At 44.0% G+C, this 15,703-nt stretch overlaps 1 pseudogene; it reads right to left on the bottom strand.

The window, feature by feature from the left end:
* Positions 1 to 2,745: 2,745 nt before the first annotated feature.
* LOC126191847 (5S ribosomal RNA) lies at positions 2,746 to 2,863 on the bottom strand (annotated as a pseudogene).
* Positions 2,864 to 15,703: the final 12,840 nt, after the last annotated feature.

Raw genomic sequence — 15,703 nt, 5'->3', positions numbered from 1 at the left:
AAGTTAAACTCGCTTTAACTTTGTGACTCCACTTTCCTTCCTCCTCCAGTGATAAGAGACCATTACTTCCCAACATGGGTTTAATTACCCACTGAGGGGTAAAATGAAATTTTCTAACGGTTAAAAGCGAAAGGATTCAATTGTCTTTCCGTCAGGAAACTATATTATTTTTACAAGAAGTCAATTCTAATAGGTGCACGGTAATACTTTATATCTAGACATTTCCGCACGAAATATCTTCAACATTTCGCGGCCCTCTCAGCAACTGTGTAAATATTAATTTTGATCTTAATAATTAACAGGCTCTGTTGCACCGTTTACCTAGAATTTACCTAGGTTTCAGTCGGGATAACCCAACCTTCTTCAGAATAACAGTAACTATGGACAAACGGTAGTTACTGTTACTCTGAAGAAGGCTGGGTTATCCCGCCCGAAACCTAGGTAAATTCTGGGTAAACGGTGCAACTGATGCTGTTAATTATTAAAATTAAAATTAATTTCTGCACGAGCTTGCCTATTTCGGCTTACAATGCCGTTTTCAAGTGCATCTGTGGCTGTTGCGAACAATGAATCTTATTTGCATCGTAATTATGGTCAGGAACGTATTTTTATAGATGAAATTTTTATTTACATCTGGATGAAGTTGACGATCATATGTCATCTAGGAGACAACTGTGGGATTCCTGTGGTAAAATATTCTTATTATAGTCAAGCAGCTGTTATAATATGAAACTTTTAGAGACTACAAGTGTTTGACATCTATTTCACAGTTGGGATCCTTAGATCTGTTTACAGATAGTTTATCTTAGGGAGTCAATGATCGTATGTTTGTTGCACCTGTGCGGGTTTTTGTTTATTCCTTGAAAGGAAGCAGACTTGTTTATTCTTTGTTAAATTTGTATTTACCTTTTTTTTTTTTTTTTTTAATCTCGCTCTTTGTATGGATCTGATTCAGCCGTTTATGAATAAAGTCATAGCTTTCCAGAAACAGTATTTGTCTAAATTAATTATGTGGATACTGACGAGTACTACCAAGTGCAACCCCGCAAACGATCGGAAATACGCACGAGAAAACAGAGAATCGATCGGGTGTGGGCATACACGACGAGCTACAAAGACAAATCAGGAACCTGCAATCGGCAACAGAAGAGTAAAATAGTCCAGCGATGAGTCCACAGATGGCAATTAGCAACAACGAGCAAGGCGCAATTGAAAGCACGAACGTCGCAGCTCTTGCCGGAAAAACCATAACTTTGATTCACGATGCCTGAATTGGCATTCGACCAAAATGACATAACTGATGAACGCACAAGGTTTGCAGTGGCCGTAAACGCACTGGACGCCAAAGCTGCTACTATAGCCGAGGACATAATGCAGGATGTATCAAAAAGAATCATCAAATGTGGCACGTCTATGTTTCTGAAACTAATAAATATATACAATGAATTTTATTTTTGGTGAACGGGAAACTCAAAAAGTTTTTTTTTTTCATACGTTTTCATAAGTGTTCTGTATGCCCCCCTTGAGATGCACGGTATATGCCAATGTGATATTCGAATTGTTCCCACAATGCAGCGACCATGTCTTGAGGTATGGGTTCCACAGTTGCTGTTATGCGATGTCTCAGTTGATTCATTGTTGCTGGTAACAGAGGCACGTAAACAGAGTCTTTTATAAACCCCCACAAGAAATAACCACATACAGTCAGGTCCGGTGACCCTGGAGGCCAGTAACGTAAGGCTGAATCATTTTATCCAGTGACCGTTCAGCAATTCTTTGATTTAAAAATTCCTACATTTCCAGATGCCAGTGTGGCGGTGCGCCATCCTGTTGGTAAATGAAGTCATTGGAATCACTCTCCAAATGTGGGAAAAGAAAGTTTTCAGGCATATCGTGATATGTGCTTCCTGTAACAGTGTTCTAGGCAAAGAAAACTGGACCATACACCTTTTCTCGCGAAACTGCAGAAAACGCATTAAATTTTGGAGAATTATTTTCATGTACAATTTCATGTGGTTGTTACGTACCCTGTATTCTCACATTATGACGGTTCACCTTTCAATTTAAATGGAATGTTGCATCGTCACTAAACACTAAGCGTGCAAGAAAACTTTCATCCTCCATCTTGCCAAGAACGAAATTACAGAACTCCATACGTTGCTGTTTGTCACCTTCACGAAGAGCTTCAGTAGCTGAACTTCGTTTGGTTTCATCCGTAAACGTCGACGCAACACACGCCAGATGTCGACAGTAGAAATTTACTCCTCCTAAACATCTTCTAAAAAAATGGTTCAAATGGCTCTGAGCACTATGGGACTTAACTTCTGAGGTAATCAGTCCCCTAGAACTTAGAACTAGTTAAACCTAACTACACTAAGTACATCACACACATCCATGCCCGAGGCAGGATTCGAACCTGCGACCGTAGCGGTCGCGCGATTCCAAACTGTAACGCCTAGAACCGCTCGGCCACCCTGGCTGGCTGCCGGAGGTGGGCAAACGTTCACCTAGACATCGTAGGAACGCTGCCGTCCTCAGGAAAAGCACACCGTCTACAGGTCACAAGTGGCACATCGGGACCATCCGGCCGCCATGTCATCCTCAGCAGAGGATGCGGATAGGAGGGGTGTGTGATCAGCACACCGCTCTCCCGGTCGTTATGAAGGGTTTCTGTAACCGGAGCCGCTACTATTCGGTCGAGTAGCTCCTCAATTGGTATCACGAGGCTGAGTGCACCCAGAAAAATGACAACAGCGCATGGCGGCCCGGATGGTGACCCAGCCAAGTACCGGCCACGCCCAACAGCGCTCAACTTCGGTGATCTGACGGGAACCGGTGGAACCACTGCGGCAAGGCCGTTGCCGCCGTCCTCAGAAGGGTACCATTATTTTTTTTCTGCTGTACATCGGTTCACGCGATGGGCTGAAGCAGTGCCATTGTGTGACATATTTGTGGAGACAGTGGCACGAGTATTTTTGCCGACTTGGATTGCTCGTTTCGATTGCTCCCTAGACGTGACCATAGAACAGGGCCACCAATTTGGATCGGCATGACTTTTAAAGCTGAAAAAGGTTTGTGGATTCGGGCACCATCACACTGAAAGTAAAGCCATGGTCGAGCGTTGGAACAGGACCTTGATGTAACATGCCGATGGCTGGACTTTAGCCTTACCAGTGGTGTTGTTCGGACTGCGGATTGCCTGCGAACTAGATTTAGGAGAGAGACTTGGTTTATGGGGAAGCCCTACACCTGCCAGCAGAACTTTTTGCTCCATCATCGGAAGCAAAAAAAAAAAAAAAAAAAAAAAAAAAAAAAAAAAGTTCAAATGGCTCTGAGCACTATGGGACTTAACATCTGTGGTCATCAGTCCCCTAGAACTTAGAACTACTTAAACCTAATTAACTTAAGGACATCACACACATCCATGCCCGAGGCAGGATTCGAACCTGCGACCGTAGCGGTCACGCGGTTCCAGACTGAAGCGCCCAGAACCGCACGGCCACACCGGCCGGCTCGGAAGCAACGGCGAGACACATTCTCTACGTTCTGCAACAAGTGCGACAACACATGTCCAAACTACGTCTAGCACCAGGTTCTCAGAATGGAGAGGGCACCCAGTTTGTACGCAAAGGCCTGGTGCACTGTTCCCATGTGTGGTTACGGACAGATGCAAGATGACAGCTCCAGCAACCACCTTACTTTGGACCCTACAAGACATCAGCAGGAGACAGCCACACGATAAAGACAGAGTTTCACGGAAAGCAGCAAACAATCTCTGCAGACCGATTCAAACTCGACCAGATGCGGTTGCCCGAAGAAGAGGCAGGACAACAACGACAGATAGAGACCGTCGCTGTACCGCTGCAGCGCAGCAAGAAGAAGGGATGAGAGCCCACTACCCTGAACGAATCCGGCAGCATTGGAGGAGGGGGAGGAGCCGTAGATGGTTCTGAGACGTTCTAAAGATGGCAGGCGCATAGCATACAGCTATGTCCCCGGAGCTCCGCTCCACCACGGGGGGACTGTGTGGGAATCGCCGTCGCCAGATTCAGCGCACATTGCAAGTTGTTTATTCCGTGAAAGAAAACAGAGACTGTTGTTTATTCTTTCTTATATTTCTGTTTCTTTGTTTTTAAAAAATCTTCTCACCTTGTGTGGAACTTATTCAGCCTCTTGCGAATAAAGTTATAACTTTTCCGAAACACTATTCATCGGAATTAATTACATGGATACTGAGGAACACTGTAGACAGATATTACATGCTTAACATTTTTTTATGTGTTATCTGTGATTTCATATGTTTATCCTTTCTCATGGTCGAAAATTTCAGCAAAACTTCTGAAGAAGGGCTTGTGTTTCAGCTCAGTTTGTTCATTGAGTAAGTCGCTCGGGATATTTTTCTTATGAATTATATCTCCAATTCTTTCAAAATATTCGTAGCACGTCCTTCACATATTGTGTGTAAAAGTCGTATGGTGTTTTCAATGTGTTCTGCTTTGCGGTTTTCCTTTTTAAGATGCAGGAAGGTTGCTTCCCGTTTGTACGAAATTCATTACAGAAGTCAGTTAGTCTCTCTTCACTCTAATTCCGTGTCCCAAGCTCATATTCTCCGGTAACCTTTTCTTCGACTCCTTCCCCTATAACTGCATTCCAGTTCCCCATGACTATCAGATTTTCATCTCCCTTTATGTACTGTATTACCCTTTCGATATTTTCATGTCTTTCTCTAACTCTTCATCTTCAGCTTGTGACGTCGGCATGTATACCTGAACTATCGTTGTGAAGTTACATAGTCTATTATCATTTTTGTCACTCGTTTTTCTGGTGGTCTGTTGAGCTGACCGAAGAATTTCATCCACCTTTTCTCGATGCCAATTTCGGTGTGTGAAAACTTTTCTGTTGTTTTGCTTGACTCGAGCCTGTAACCGTCTTGGATTTGTCTTGCTCCCAAAGTTATTCTAATGATCTTTCCCTCTTCTTTTTTGATTTCTTCAATTCGTGTTTTCTGTTAAGTGTCAGTGTTTCGCTTGTGTGGAGGACTGTTGGTTTTATGACAGTGTTTCAGCGCTGAATTTTTTATCTATGTTGACATAGACATTTTGCTGTAGATGTTTTGGATTAATCCTAATGCTTTTTTTACTTTTTGGAGGCGATTTTGTTGAGAGATTTTATTAAGACCTGTCGGTTCGATGAATTCTCCGAGGTATTTGAAGTACTGGACCCCGCTGAATTTATTGTATTTTGTTTCCCGGGATGTGATTTCTGTCTTTGAACATAAGATTCAGTTATCTTGAACGAGATTTGTAGCCGTACATTTTCTCCACATTCTTTAAGTATCTCGAGCTGTTTAACGGCAGTCTCTTCGTCCTCTGCAAGTACCGCCAGGTCGTATGCAAAGGCGAGGTATGGTATACAGAAGTTATTTTTGTGAAAGCCCTGTAGGACTGGCTTCGAAAACCCACGTACCTTGGGTTCTTTCTCTCATTCTTTCATATCTGTTGTGGCCGTCAGTCCAGAGACTGGGTTCATGCAGCTCTCCATGCTACTCTATCCTTTGCAAGCCTCTTCATCTCTGAATAACTACTGCAACCTACATCTTTCTCAATCTGCTTAGTGTATTCATCTCTTGGTCTCCTTCTAAGGGTTTTACCCTCCACGCTTCCCCCCAATACTAAACTGGTGATCCCTTGTTGCCTCAGAACGTGTCCTACCAACCGATTCCTTCTTCTATTCAAGTTGTCCCACAAATTACTCTTCTTCCCAGTTCTATTCAGTACCTCCTCAATTCTTACGTGATTTACCCATTTAATCTTCAGCATTTTCTGTAGCACCACATTTCGAAAGCTTCTATTCTCTTCTTGTCTAAACTATATATTGTCCATACAAATTTCTTTTCTTCAGAAACTTTTTCCTTGCCATAGCCAGTCTACATTTCTATTCTCCCTACTTCGACAGTCATTAGTTATTTTGAAACTTCCTGGCAGATTAAAACTCCGTGCCAGACCGAGAGTCGAACTCGGGCGCACAGTTTTAATCTGCCAGGAAGCTTCACATCAATGCACACTCCGGTCCAGAGCGAAAATTTACTTCTGGGATCAGTTATTTTGCTTCCTACAAAACTCATTTACTACTTCAAGTGTCTCATTTCCTAGTGTGATTCCCTCAGCATCGCCTGATTTAATTCGGCTACATTCCATTATCCTCGTTTTGCTTTTGTTGATGTTCAACTTATATCCTCCATTCAAGACACTGTCCATTCCGTTTAATTGCTCTTCCAGGCCCTTACTGACTCTGACAGAATTATAATGTCGTCGGCAAACCTCAAAGTTTTTATTTCTTCTCCATGGATTCTTTCATAACCTGATTATTGTGATCATAATGTTATTATTATTATCTTTCTTTCTTTTCTCTGACGTTATATCTTGTCAAAAATGGAAAGTGACGTGGACCTTGATCAAGCGTGACTTCCTTTTAACTGTACGGTATATGTTACATTGCATTTAGGAACTTTCGGGTAATTGAACATGTATCAATTATTACAGATTTCTGTAGTTGTATATATATGTTTGGATTTAGCTGTATTGCATTGATGTACTGGTGGATATTGTGTGGTATGACTCCTGTAGTTGATAGTATTATTGGTATAATGTCAACTTTATCCTGATGCCACATGTCCTTGACTTCCTCAGCCAGTTGGATGTATTTTTCACTTTTTTCTCCTGTTTTCTTCGGTATATTTGTTGTATTGGGCATGGATATTTCGATTAGTTGTGTTAATTTCTTCTTTTTATTGGCGAGTATGATGTCAGGTTTGTTATGTGGTGTTGTTTTATCTGTTATAATGGTTCTGTTCCAGTATAATTTGTATGCATCATTCTCCAGTACATTTTGTGGTGCATACTTGTATGTGGGAACGTGTTGTTTGATTAGTTTATGTTGTATGGCAAGTTGTTGATGTATTTTTTTTGCTACATTGTCATGTCTTCTGGGGTATTCTGTATTTTCTAGTATTGTACATGCGCTTGTGATGTGATCTACTGTTTCTATTTGCTATTTGCAAAGTCTGCATTTATCTGTTGTAGTATCGGGATCTTTAATAATATGCTTGCTGTAATATCTGGTGTTCATTGTTTGATCCTGTATTGCAATCATGAATCCTTCCGTCTCACTGTATATATTGCCTTTTTTTAGCCATGTGTTGGATGCGTCTTGATCGATGTGTGGCTGTGTTAGATGATACGGGTGCTTGCCATGTAGTGTTTTCTTTTTCCAACTTACTTTCTTCGTATCTGTTGATGTTATGTGATCTAAAGGGTTGTAGAAGTGGTTATGAAATTGCAGTGGTGTAGCCGATGTGATTGCTTTGTGTATTTTGCTAGTTTCTGCTCGTTCTAGAAAGAATTTTCTTAAACTGTCTACCTGTCCATAATGCAGGTTTTTTATGTCGATAAATCCCCTTCCTCCTTCCTTCCTGCTTAATGTGAATCTTTCTGTTGCTGAATGTATGTGATGTATTCTATATTTGTGGCATTGTGATCGTTTACGTGTATTGAGTGCTTCTAGGTCTGTGTTACTCCATTTCACTACTCGAAATGAATAGGTCAATGAATATTGGTATAGCATAAGTATTTATAGCTTTTCTCTTGTTTCTTGCTGTCAATTCTGATTTCAGTATTTTTGTTAGTCTTTGTCTATATTTTTCTTTTAGTTCTTCTTTAATATTTGTATTATCTATTCCTATTTCTTGTCTGTATCCTAGATATTTATAGGCATCTGTTTTTTCCATCGCTTCTATGCAGTCGCTGTGGTTATCCAATATGTAATCTTCTTGTTTAGTGTGTTTTCCCTTGACTATACTATTTTTCTTACATTTGTCTGTTCCAAAAGCCATATTTATATCATTGCTGAATACTTCTGTTATCTTTAGTAATTGGTTGAGTTGTTGATTTGTTGCTGCCAGTAGTTTTAGACATCCATGTATAGCAAATGTGTGATTTTGTGTGGGTATGTTCCAGTAATATTGTATTCATAATTTGTATTATTTAGCATGTTGGATAGTGGGTTCAGAGCAAGGCAGAACCAGAAAGGACTTAATGAGTCTCCTTGGTATATTCCACGCTTAATCTGTTTTGGCTGTGATGTGATATTATTTGACTTTGTTTGGATATTAAGTGTGGTTTTCCAATTTATCATTACTATGTTTAGAAACTGTATCAATTTAGAATCTACTTTGTATATTTCCAGTATTTGTAGTAACCATGAGTGGAGTACACTATCAAAAGCTTTTTGGTAATCAATGTATGCGTAGTGTAGCGACCTTTGTTTAGTTTTAGCTTATTATTATTATTATTATTATTATTAGTGGCAGAGGTCAGACACAAAGCATTGGCAGCCTAAAGTATTCCAATTTGTGTCAGTTCAGAAGTAAGGAGTCCAGTACTTAGCTACTTTTAAATGAGAACGCAGGGTGGCTGAAGCAAGCGTCGCTAGGGAGAGGAGTGGTGCAGGGGAAACATGTTCCGCAACAACTGTCTAGCCTACATGTAGATAATTAGCTTTCTTTTATGAGACAGAATTGTAGAGAGCACTCGAGATGCACTGAGAATCGCTTCATAATTCTATAAGGAAAAGTTTTTGGAAATAAGCAGTACCAATTTTCACACTGACTCTACTGGCAGTGGTTTAATGAAACACCTACAAAAGCCGAATAATCATTTATCTTTTGTCATTAAAAAATAAGTGTTCAAAGAAAATTCTTTTTCATTATAAGATTTAGTGAGTTGCTAATGTTGATGAAGGTGGGAAAAGGGGGTACGAGCCATTATTAATTACACTTACGGGTAATAGGAAGATTGGAAATCAGTGGATTAAGATTCATTCGACTACCATGTCGTGGCCGAATTTCGAAGCACCATCGCTGTATTCCGGTTTTCATGTTAACAAACAATCGCCCAATGCATTTAAGAAAGGAAATAATAAAGTTTCTGGTGGCAACACAATTTCAGCTTGACTATATCTTTTAACGAAAGGACATGAATGTACAATCACCAACAGTACTACAGAGTATTTTAGTGTAATTGCACAAAGTGTAAGTCAAAATTTGGTACACAGTAATTTGAATATTTACAATACTGTAAGATATGCAACAATAAAATTTGTTTACCTAATAGTTTATATCGACCGGAACGCTATGTCTCAGTACAGATACCAGGATTTGGCGAGCAGTATAATGACAAAACAGCCACCCTCAGCACGTCTGTAGCAGCGGAAAGGTTATATCGGTGTTGTTGGGTGTTGTTTATTAGCTGCCAGTCAGGAACCAAATGCTGTCAGCGATGGCACACTCGCAGTGGCACGAATTGTTGTTAAGTTTCGAAGTCTTATTAAGAGACTTTGTGCAGTTACTTTGGCAGACAAGGCGGCGGAATGTGCGGAAGCAGCACAGCCGGCCGGGCGGCTCCTTCTCACCTGGCCCGGAAGGAAGAATTTAATTAAATCCGGAGCTGGCGACGCGGCGCGGCGGCTTGTCGCCGACCTGAGCCGGTCCACGCGGGATTCGACGCGGCACGGTGCAAATTCACTGACGCGCCAGGTAATTGGCGCGAGATGCTTACGTCCCGGGCGGTGGCGGGCCGAGGGACCGCAGCGAAAGAAGGCGCCGCACGGCCAGATTTCATCAGCGCGCCGGCCGTCAAGCGGCGGGGCACGGGGGCGGCTGTAGCGCCGGCCGGTGGGGGCGGCGGGGGCGGGCGGGGTTGGAATTCGCCCCGGATTAGCCTGCCGGCTGGCGCGCCTGATAAGGCCACTCCCCCTGCGCCCCCGCCCGCCGTCCCATGGACAGACTTCCAGACGAATGCGAGAACAGTCCTCAGTTTCACTTCCTCTTCGCTCTTTCACAGATTTATTCGAAACTGTCTCACTGCTTACGAAATTGGTGATGCTTTTCTTCTTTAATAATAAGACTTTCATATTTAATGCAGGACTTCCTGTTGTTGAAATGTAGACTACACATCAGGTAATAAAAAAAATGTTAGTGTTTTCCGCTGATCAAATTGATACTCCGGTCCCCATCCGGCCTTCATGATTTACCTCTACAATATTGAAGTTCCTATGCGTCTAAGAACTACGATACGCTCTTCCTTCTGAAATGCATACATGTTCCAAGGAACACTGTATCATATTTCTTACAAACACAGGCACTGCAATAACTTGCCCTTGGGCATGGGTGGGTGTGTTTGTCCTTAGGATAATTTAGGTTAAGTAGTATGTAAGCTTAGGGACTGATGACCTTAGCCGTTAAGTCCCATAAGATTTCACACACATTTACATTTTTTTTTTTTTTTTTTTTTTTGCAGTAACGTGTTTATCCGCGGATACTGAGTTAGCGACTTTCGATTGATTGTCTTCCCTGTACGGGAATTACAGAAAGTATACGAGTGCAGGTTATTGATATATGGACAACTAAATATGGAAATTTGAGTCTGAACGTGAAGCGCGCACAGATACCGAAATCGTTAACGTGAAAAAAAAAAAAAAGAAATGGAAATAAGCGTACGGAATTGTGGGCCAGGATTCCCCCATTCGTGGATGTTCGACCGCCGAGGGCAAGTACTTATAGCATTCGACGACACATTGGGCGACTTGCGCATCGGAGATGGGGATGAAATGATGATGGACAACACCCAGTCCCTGGGCGGAGAAAATCTCCTGCCCCAGCCTGGAATCGAACCCGAACCCCTTGGCGTGGCATTCCGCCGAGATGACCACTCAGCTAACGGGGGCGGACATCGTTAACGTAACGGCTCGTGACGATCTGGAGATATGCGGCTTACATAAATTGTTTCAGGCAGATGTATGGCTCAAATGGCTCTGAACACTATGGAACTTAACTTGTGAGGTCATCAGTCCCCTAGAACTTAGAACTACTTAAACCTAACTAACCTAAGGACATCACACACATCCATGCCCGAGGCAGGGATTCGAACCTGCGACCGTAGCGGTAGCGCGGGTCCAGACTGAAGCGCCTAGAACCGCTCGGCCACACTGGCCGGCGCAGATGTATGGAAGGTTCCTACCTGCACTGCGGTGACAAAAGTAATGTGATAGCAATATGCACATACGCAGATGGCGGTAGTATCACGTACACACGATATGAAAGGGCAGTACATTGGCGGATCTGTCGTTTTTGCTCAGGTGATTTGTGGTAAAAGGTTTCCGACGTGATTATGGCTGCACGGCGGAAATTAACAAACTTTGAATGCGGAACGGCAGTTGGAGCTAGAAGCATGGGGCACTACAATTCGGAAATCGTTGGGGAATTAAGTATTCCGGTAACCACAGTCTCAAGAGTGTGGTGCGAATACCAAGTTCCAGGCATTACCTCTCACCACGGAAAGCACAGTGGCCCACTTCTGTCACTAAACGACAGAGCGCAGCGGCGTTTACACAGAGCTGGAAGTCCTAACAGACAAGCAGCTCTTTGAGAAATAGCCGCAGAAAATAATTTGGGACATACGACGAATGCATCTGCTAAGACAGTGCGTCCAAATTTGGGGTTAATGGGCTATGGCAGCAGACGACCGCCGCTAATGTCTTCGCTAACAGCACGATACCTCCTGCAGCGCCTCTCCTGGGCTGGTGGCAATGTCGGTTCGACCCTAGACTACTGGAAAACCGTGGCCAGGTCGGATGACTCCCGGTTTCAGTTGGTAAGAACTTATGGTAGCGTTCGAGTGTGGCGCAGTCCCCACGAACCCACGGACTCCAGTTGTCAATAAGGCACTGAGCAAGCTAGAGGTGTCTCCAGTTATTATATGGGCTGTGTTTACTTGAATGGACTTGGTCCTCTGGTCCAACTGAACCACTGAATCATTGACTGGAAATGATTTGGCTACTTGGAGACCGCTTGCAGCCAAACAACGATGGAATTTTTATGGATGATAATGCGTTATGTCACTGGGCCACATTTGTTTGCAATTGGTTTAAAGAACATTCTGGACAATTCGAGCGAATGATTTGACCATTCAGATTTCCCAACGTGAATCCCATATAACATTTATGGGACATACTCGAGAGGTCAGTTCTTGCACAAAATCCTGCACAGGCGACACCTTCCTAATTACGGACAGCTACAGAGGCAGCATGGCTCAGTATGTCTGCAGGGGAGTTCCAACGGCCTGGTAAGTCCATACCACGTCAAGTTACTGCCCTATGCCCAGCAAAAGGAGATTGGACGGCGGGTATCCCAAGTCTTCTGTCACCTCAGTGGATTTATACATTGAGGTTATACGTCTCGGTCACCTCTTGCTCGCATTGACAGCATTTTGAACAGTGGACGTTACATTTCAGATGTGTTACGACCCGTGGCTCCACCCTTCATTCGATCCATGCGAAACCCTACATTTCAGCAGGATAATTCACGACCGCATGTTGCAGGTCCTGTACGGGCCTATCTGGATACAGAAAATGTTCGACTGCTGCCCTGGCCAGCACATTCTCCAGGTCTCTCACCAATTGAAAACGTCTGGTCAACGGTGGCCGAGCAACTGGCTCGTCACAATGCGCCAGTTACTACTCTTGATGAACTGTGGTATCGTGTTGAAGCTGCATGGGCAGCTGTACCTGTACACGCCATCCAAGCTCTGTTTTTGCCGGCCGGTGTGGCCGTGCGGTTAAAGGCGCTTCAGTCTGGAACCGCGTGACCGCTACGGTCGCAGGTTCGAATCCTGCCTCGGGCATGGACGTGTGTGATGTCCTTAGGTTAGTTAGGTTTAATTAGTTCTAAGTTCTAGGCGACTGATGACCTCAGAAGTTAAGTCGCATAGTGCTCAGAGCCATTTGAACCATTTTTGAAGCTCTGTTTGACTCAACGCCCAGGCGTATCAAGGCCAGAGGTGGTTGTTCTGGGTACTGATTTCTCAGGATTTATGCACCCAAATTTCGTAAAAATGTAATCACATGCCAGTGTTAGTATAATAGATTTGTTCAATGAACATCCGTTTATCATCTGCACTTCTTCTTTGTGTAGCAATTTTAATGGCCAGTAGTGTGTCAACGTTAGTTGACGGTTTGGATTCGGCTGATAGCCATCAGATGCATCTTCTTATAAAATACGGCTGACAATCGCGGGTCACCCCAATACTTGATTCGAGCCGCATGCGGCCCGCGGGCCGCAGTTTGACGACCACTGGTTTATAAGATATGGCGACTGTTATGACCACACGTCTCGCAATGCGCAAGGTTGTGAATGGGCGCGTCTGCTCTCAGTTTTAAATAAAACTTCGATATCTTCTCTACAGTTAATTTACTGCAGTGTGTGAGCTAAAGTCAGCCATAAGCAAAGTTTACGCAATGCTTTTTCACCTCGGCTAAATCTTTAAAATTGTGTGATGCGTTTTACTTACATCTACATTTACATCCATACTCCGCAAGCCACCTGACGGTGTGTGGCGGAGGGTACCTTGAGTACCTCTATCGGTTCTCCCTTCCATTCCAGTCTCGTACTGTTCGTGGAAAGAAGGATTGTCGGTATGCCTCTGTGTAGGCTCTAATCTCTCTGATTTTATCCTCATGGTCTCTTCGCAGGATATACATAGGAGGGAGCAATATACTGCTTGATTCCTCGGTGAATGTTCTCGAAACTTCAACAAAATCCCGTACCGAGCTACTGAGCGTCTCTCCTGCAGAGTCTTCCACTGGAGTTTATCTATCATCTCTGTAACGCTTTCGCGATTACTAAATGATCCTGTAACGAAGCACGCTGCTCTCCATCGTATAAATCCACGGCCAACTCCCTGTCCTACTTTTGTCAAACTAGACCTGCGAATAGGTGAATGCAAGTATACATTAACTTCCTTTTGTTCTTGAACTGTACTACCATAACATGCCCAATATCCTTGTACAAATGGTCAAGATATGAACAAAATTACTAACACTACACTGTGATTAAGAAAGTAATTCTCACGCAAAGTATCTGATACTAAAACTTCGTCCTGCTGACAAGGTGCGCATTGCAGTACATGTATGAGTCTGACGAAGACTTGTACTAAAGACCGAAACAGGTTATCCTAATGAAACACACTAGGTGACCCAGTCGGAGTGTTTCTTCTTTATAATTATAAGAGGTCACGGTTCCCTGAGACGTCCGCAATTCTGCTACAAACCTGCACACGCCGAACCATTATGACCATCTACTTCAAAGTGTCTTGGTAAATCTTTGGAACGCAATACAGAACTGACAGTACACTGCATGGATTCCGCAAGTCCTTGGTGTGTTTTCGGTGAGGTACGGCACCAGGGGTCTACGCAAAGGTAACGTAATTCTTGTAAATTACAGGCCGATGCTTGGTGGGAGCACAGCTGGCGCCGGATAGCGTCTCAGATGTGCTCCACTGAATATGGTGGCTAACTCATCAAATGGCTCTGAGCACTATGGGACTTAACTGCTAAGGTCATTAGTCCCCTAGAACTTAGAACTAGTTAAACCTAACTAACCTAAGGACATCACACACATCCATGCCCGAGGCAGGATTCGAACCTGCGACCGTAGCGGTCTCGCGGCTCCAGACTGCAGCGCCAGAACCGCGCGGCCACTTCGGCCGGCGGCTAACTCATCTTTCCTTGCAACAAAGACAGTTATTCTACTGGGTGATATCTTTCCCGTTGGAGATGACATCAGGCGTGAAAGAATGCAGCTGATCCGTAACTATCTTCACGCGGTTCATAGCTGTCAAGGTGCCTTCGATTATTAGTGTGGGTCCTACGGAAGCCCGGGTGACCGTCCCCCATTGGGGTCTACGCTAGAAATCATATTTGACGACGTCTTTGGATCGACATAGGAAATGATAGGGACTGTCTCTTGCAGAGCCCTGTGTTCAACAACATGCACCAAACACTGTGCTCCAAATTACTTGTGCCCCTACCAGCCTTGTACCATAGTCAGATCTGCCACAGAGCGCTGCCTATTCTGAAACTTCCTGGCAGATTAAAACTGTGTGCCCGACCGAGACTCGAACTCGTGACCTTTGCCTTTCGCGGGCAAGTGCTCTACCATCTGAGCTACCGAAGCACGACTCACGCCCGGTACTCACAGCTTTACTTCTGCCAGTATCTCGTCTCCTACCTTCCGAACTTTACAGAAGCTCTCCTGCGAACCTTGCAGAACTAGCACTTCTGAAAGAAAGGATATTGCGGAGACATGGCTTAGCCACAGCCTGGGGGATGTTTCCAGAATGAGATTTTCACTCTGCAGCGGAGCGTGCGCTGATATGAAACTCCCTGGCACATTAAAACTGTGCGCCCGACCGAGACTCGAACTCGGGAACTTTGCCCTTCGCGGGCAAGTGCTCTACCATCTGAGCTACCGAAGCACGACTCACGCCCGGTACTCACAGCTTTACTTTTCCCGAGTTCGAGTCTCGGTCGGGCACACAGTTTTAATCTGCCAGGAAGTTTCATATCAGCGCACACTCCGCTGCAGAGTGAAAATCTCATTCTGGCTGCCTATTCTGTTATACAGCGCTGGCAAACTTCCGATCTCCATTTTCTGTAAAGAGGCGTGGACGTGCAACACGTTATCGCCTTCTCCTGGTTTTACCGTTCTTCAAGTACTTTCCGTAAATGCTCGCGACAGCAGCATGAGAACAGCCGAGCAGCCACATGCTCTTTCCCAGGCACCAGTCCACAACAGTCTGCCCTTTCGGGC

Source organism: Schistocerca nitens, chromosome 6 (assembly GCF_023898315.1).
Source record: "Schistocerca nitens isolate TAMUIC-IGC-003100 chromosome 6, iqSchNite1.1, whole genome shotgun sequence".
NCBI classification, from domain to species: Eukaryota; Metazoa; Arthropoda; class Insecta; order Orthoptera; family Acrididae; genus Schistocerca; species Schistocerca nitens.
Note: the sequence above shows the minus strand (reverse complement) of the source record. Positions and strands in the feature narration are given on the sequence as shown.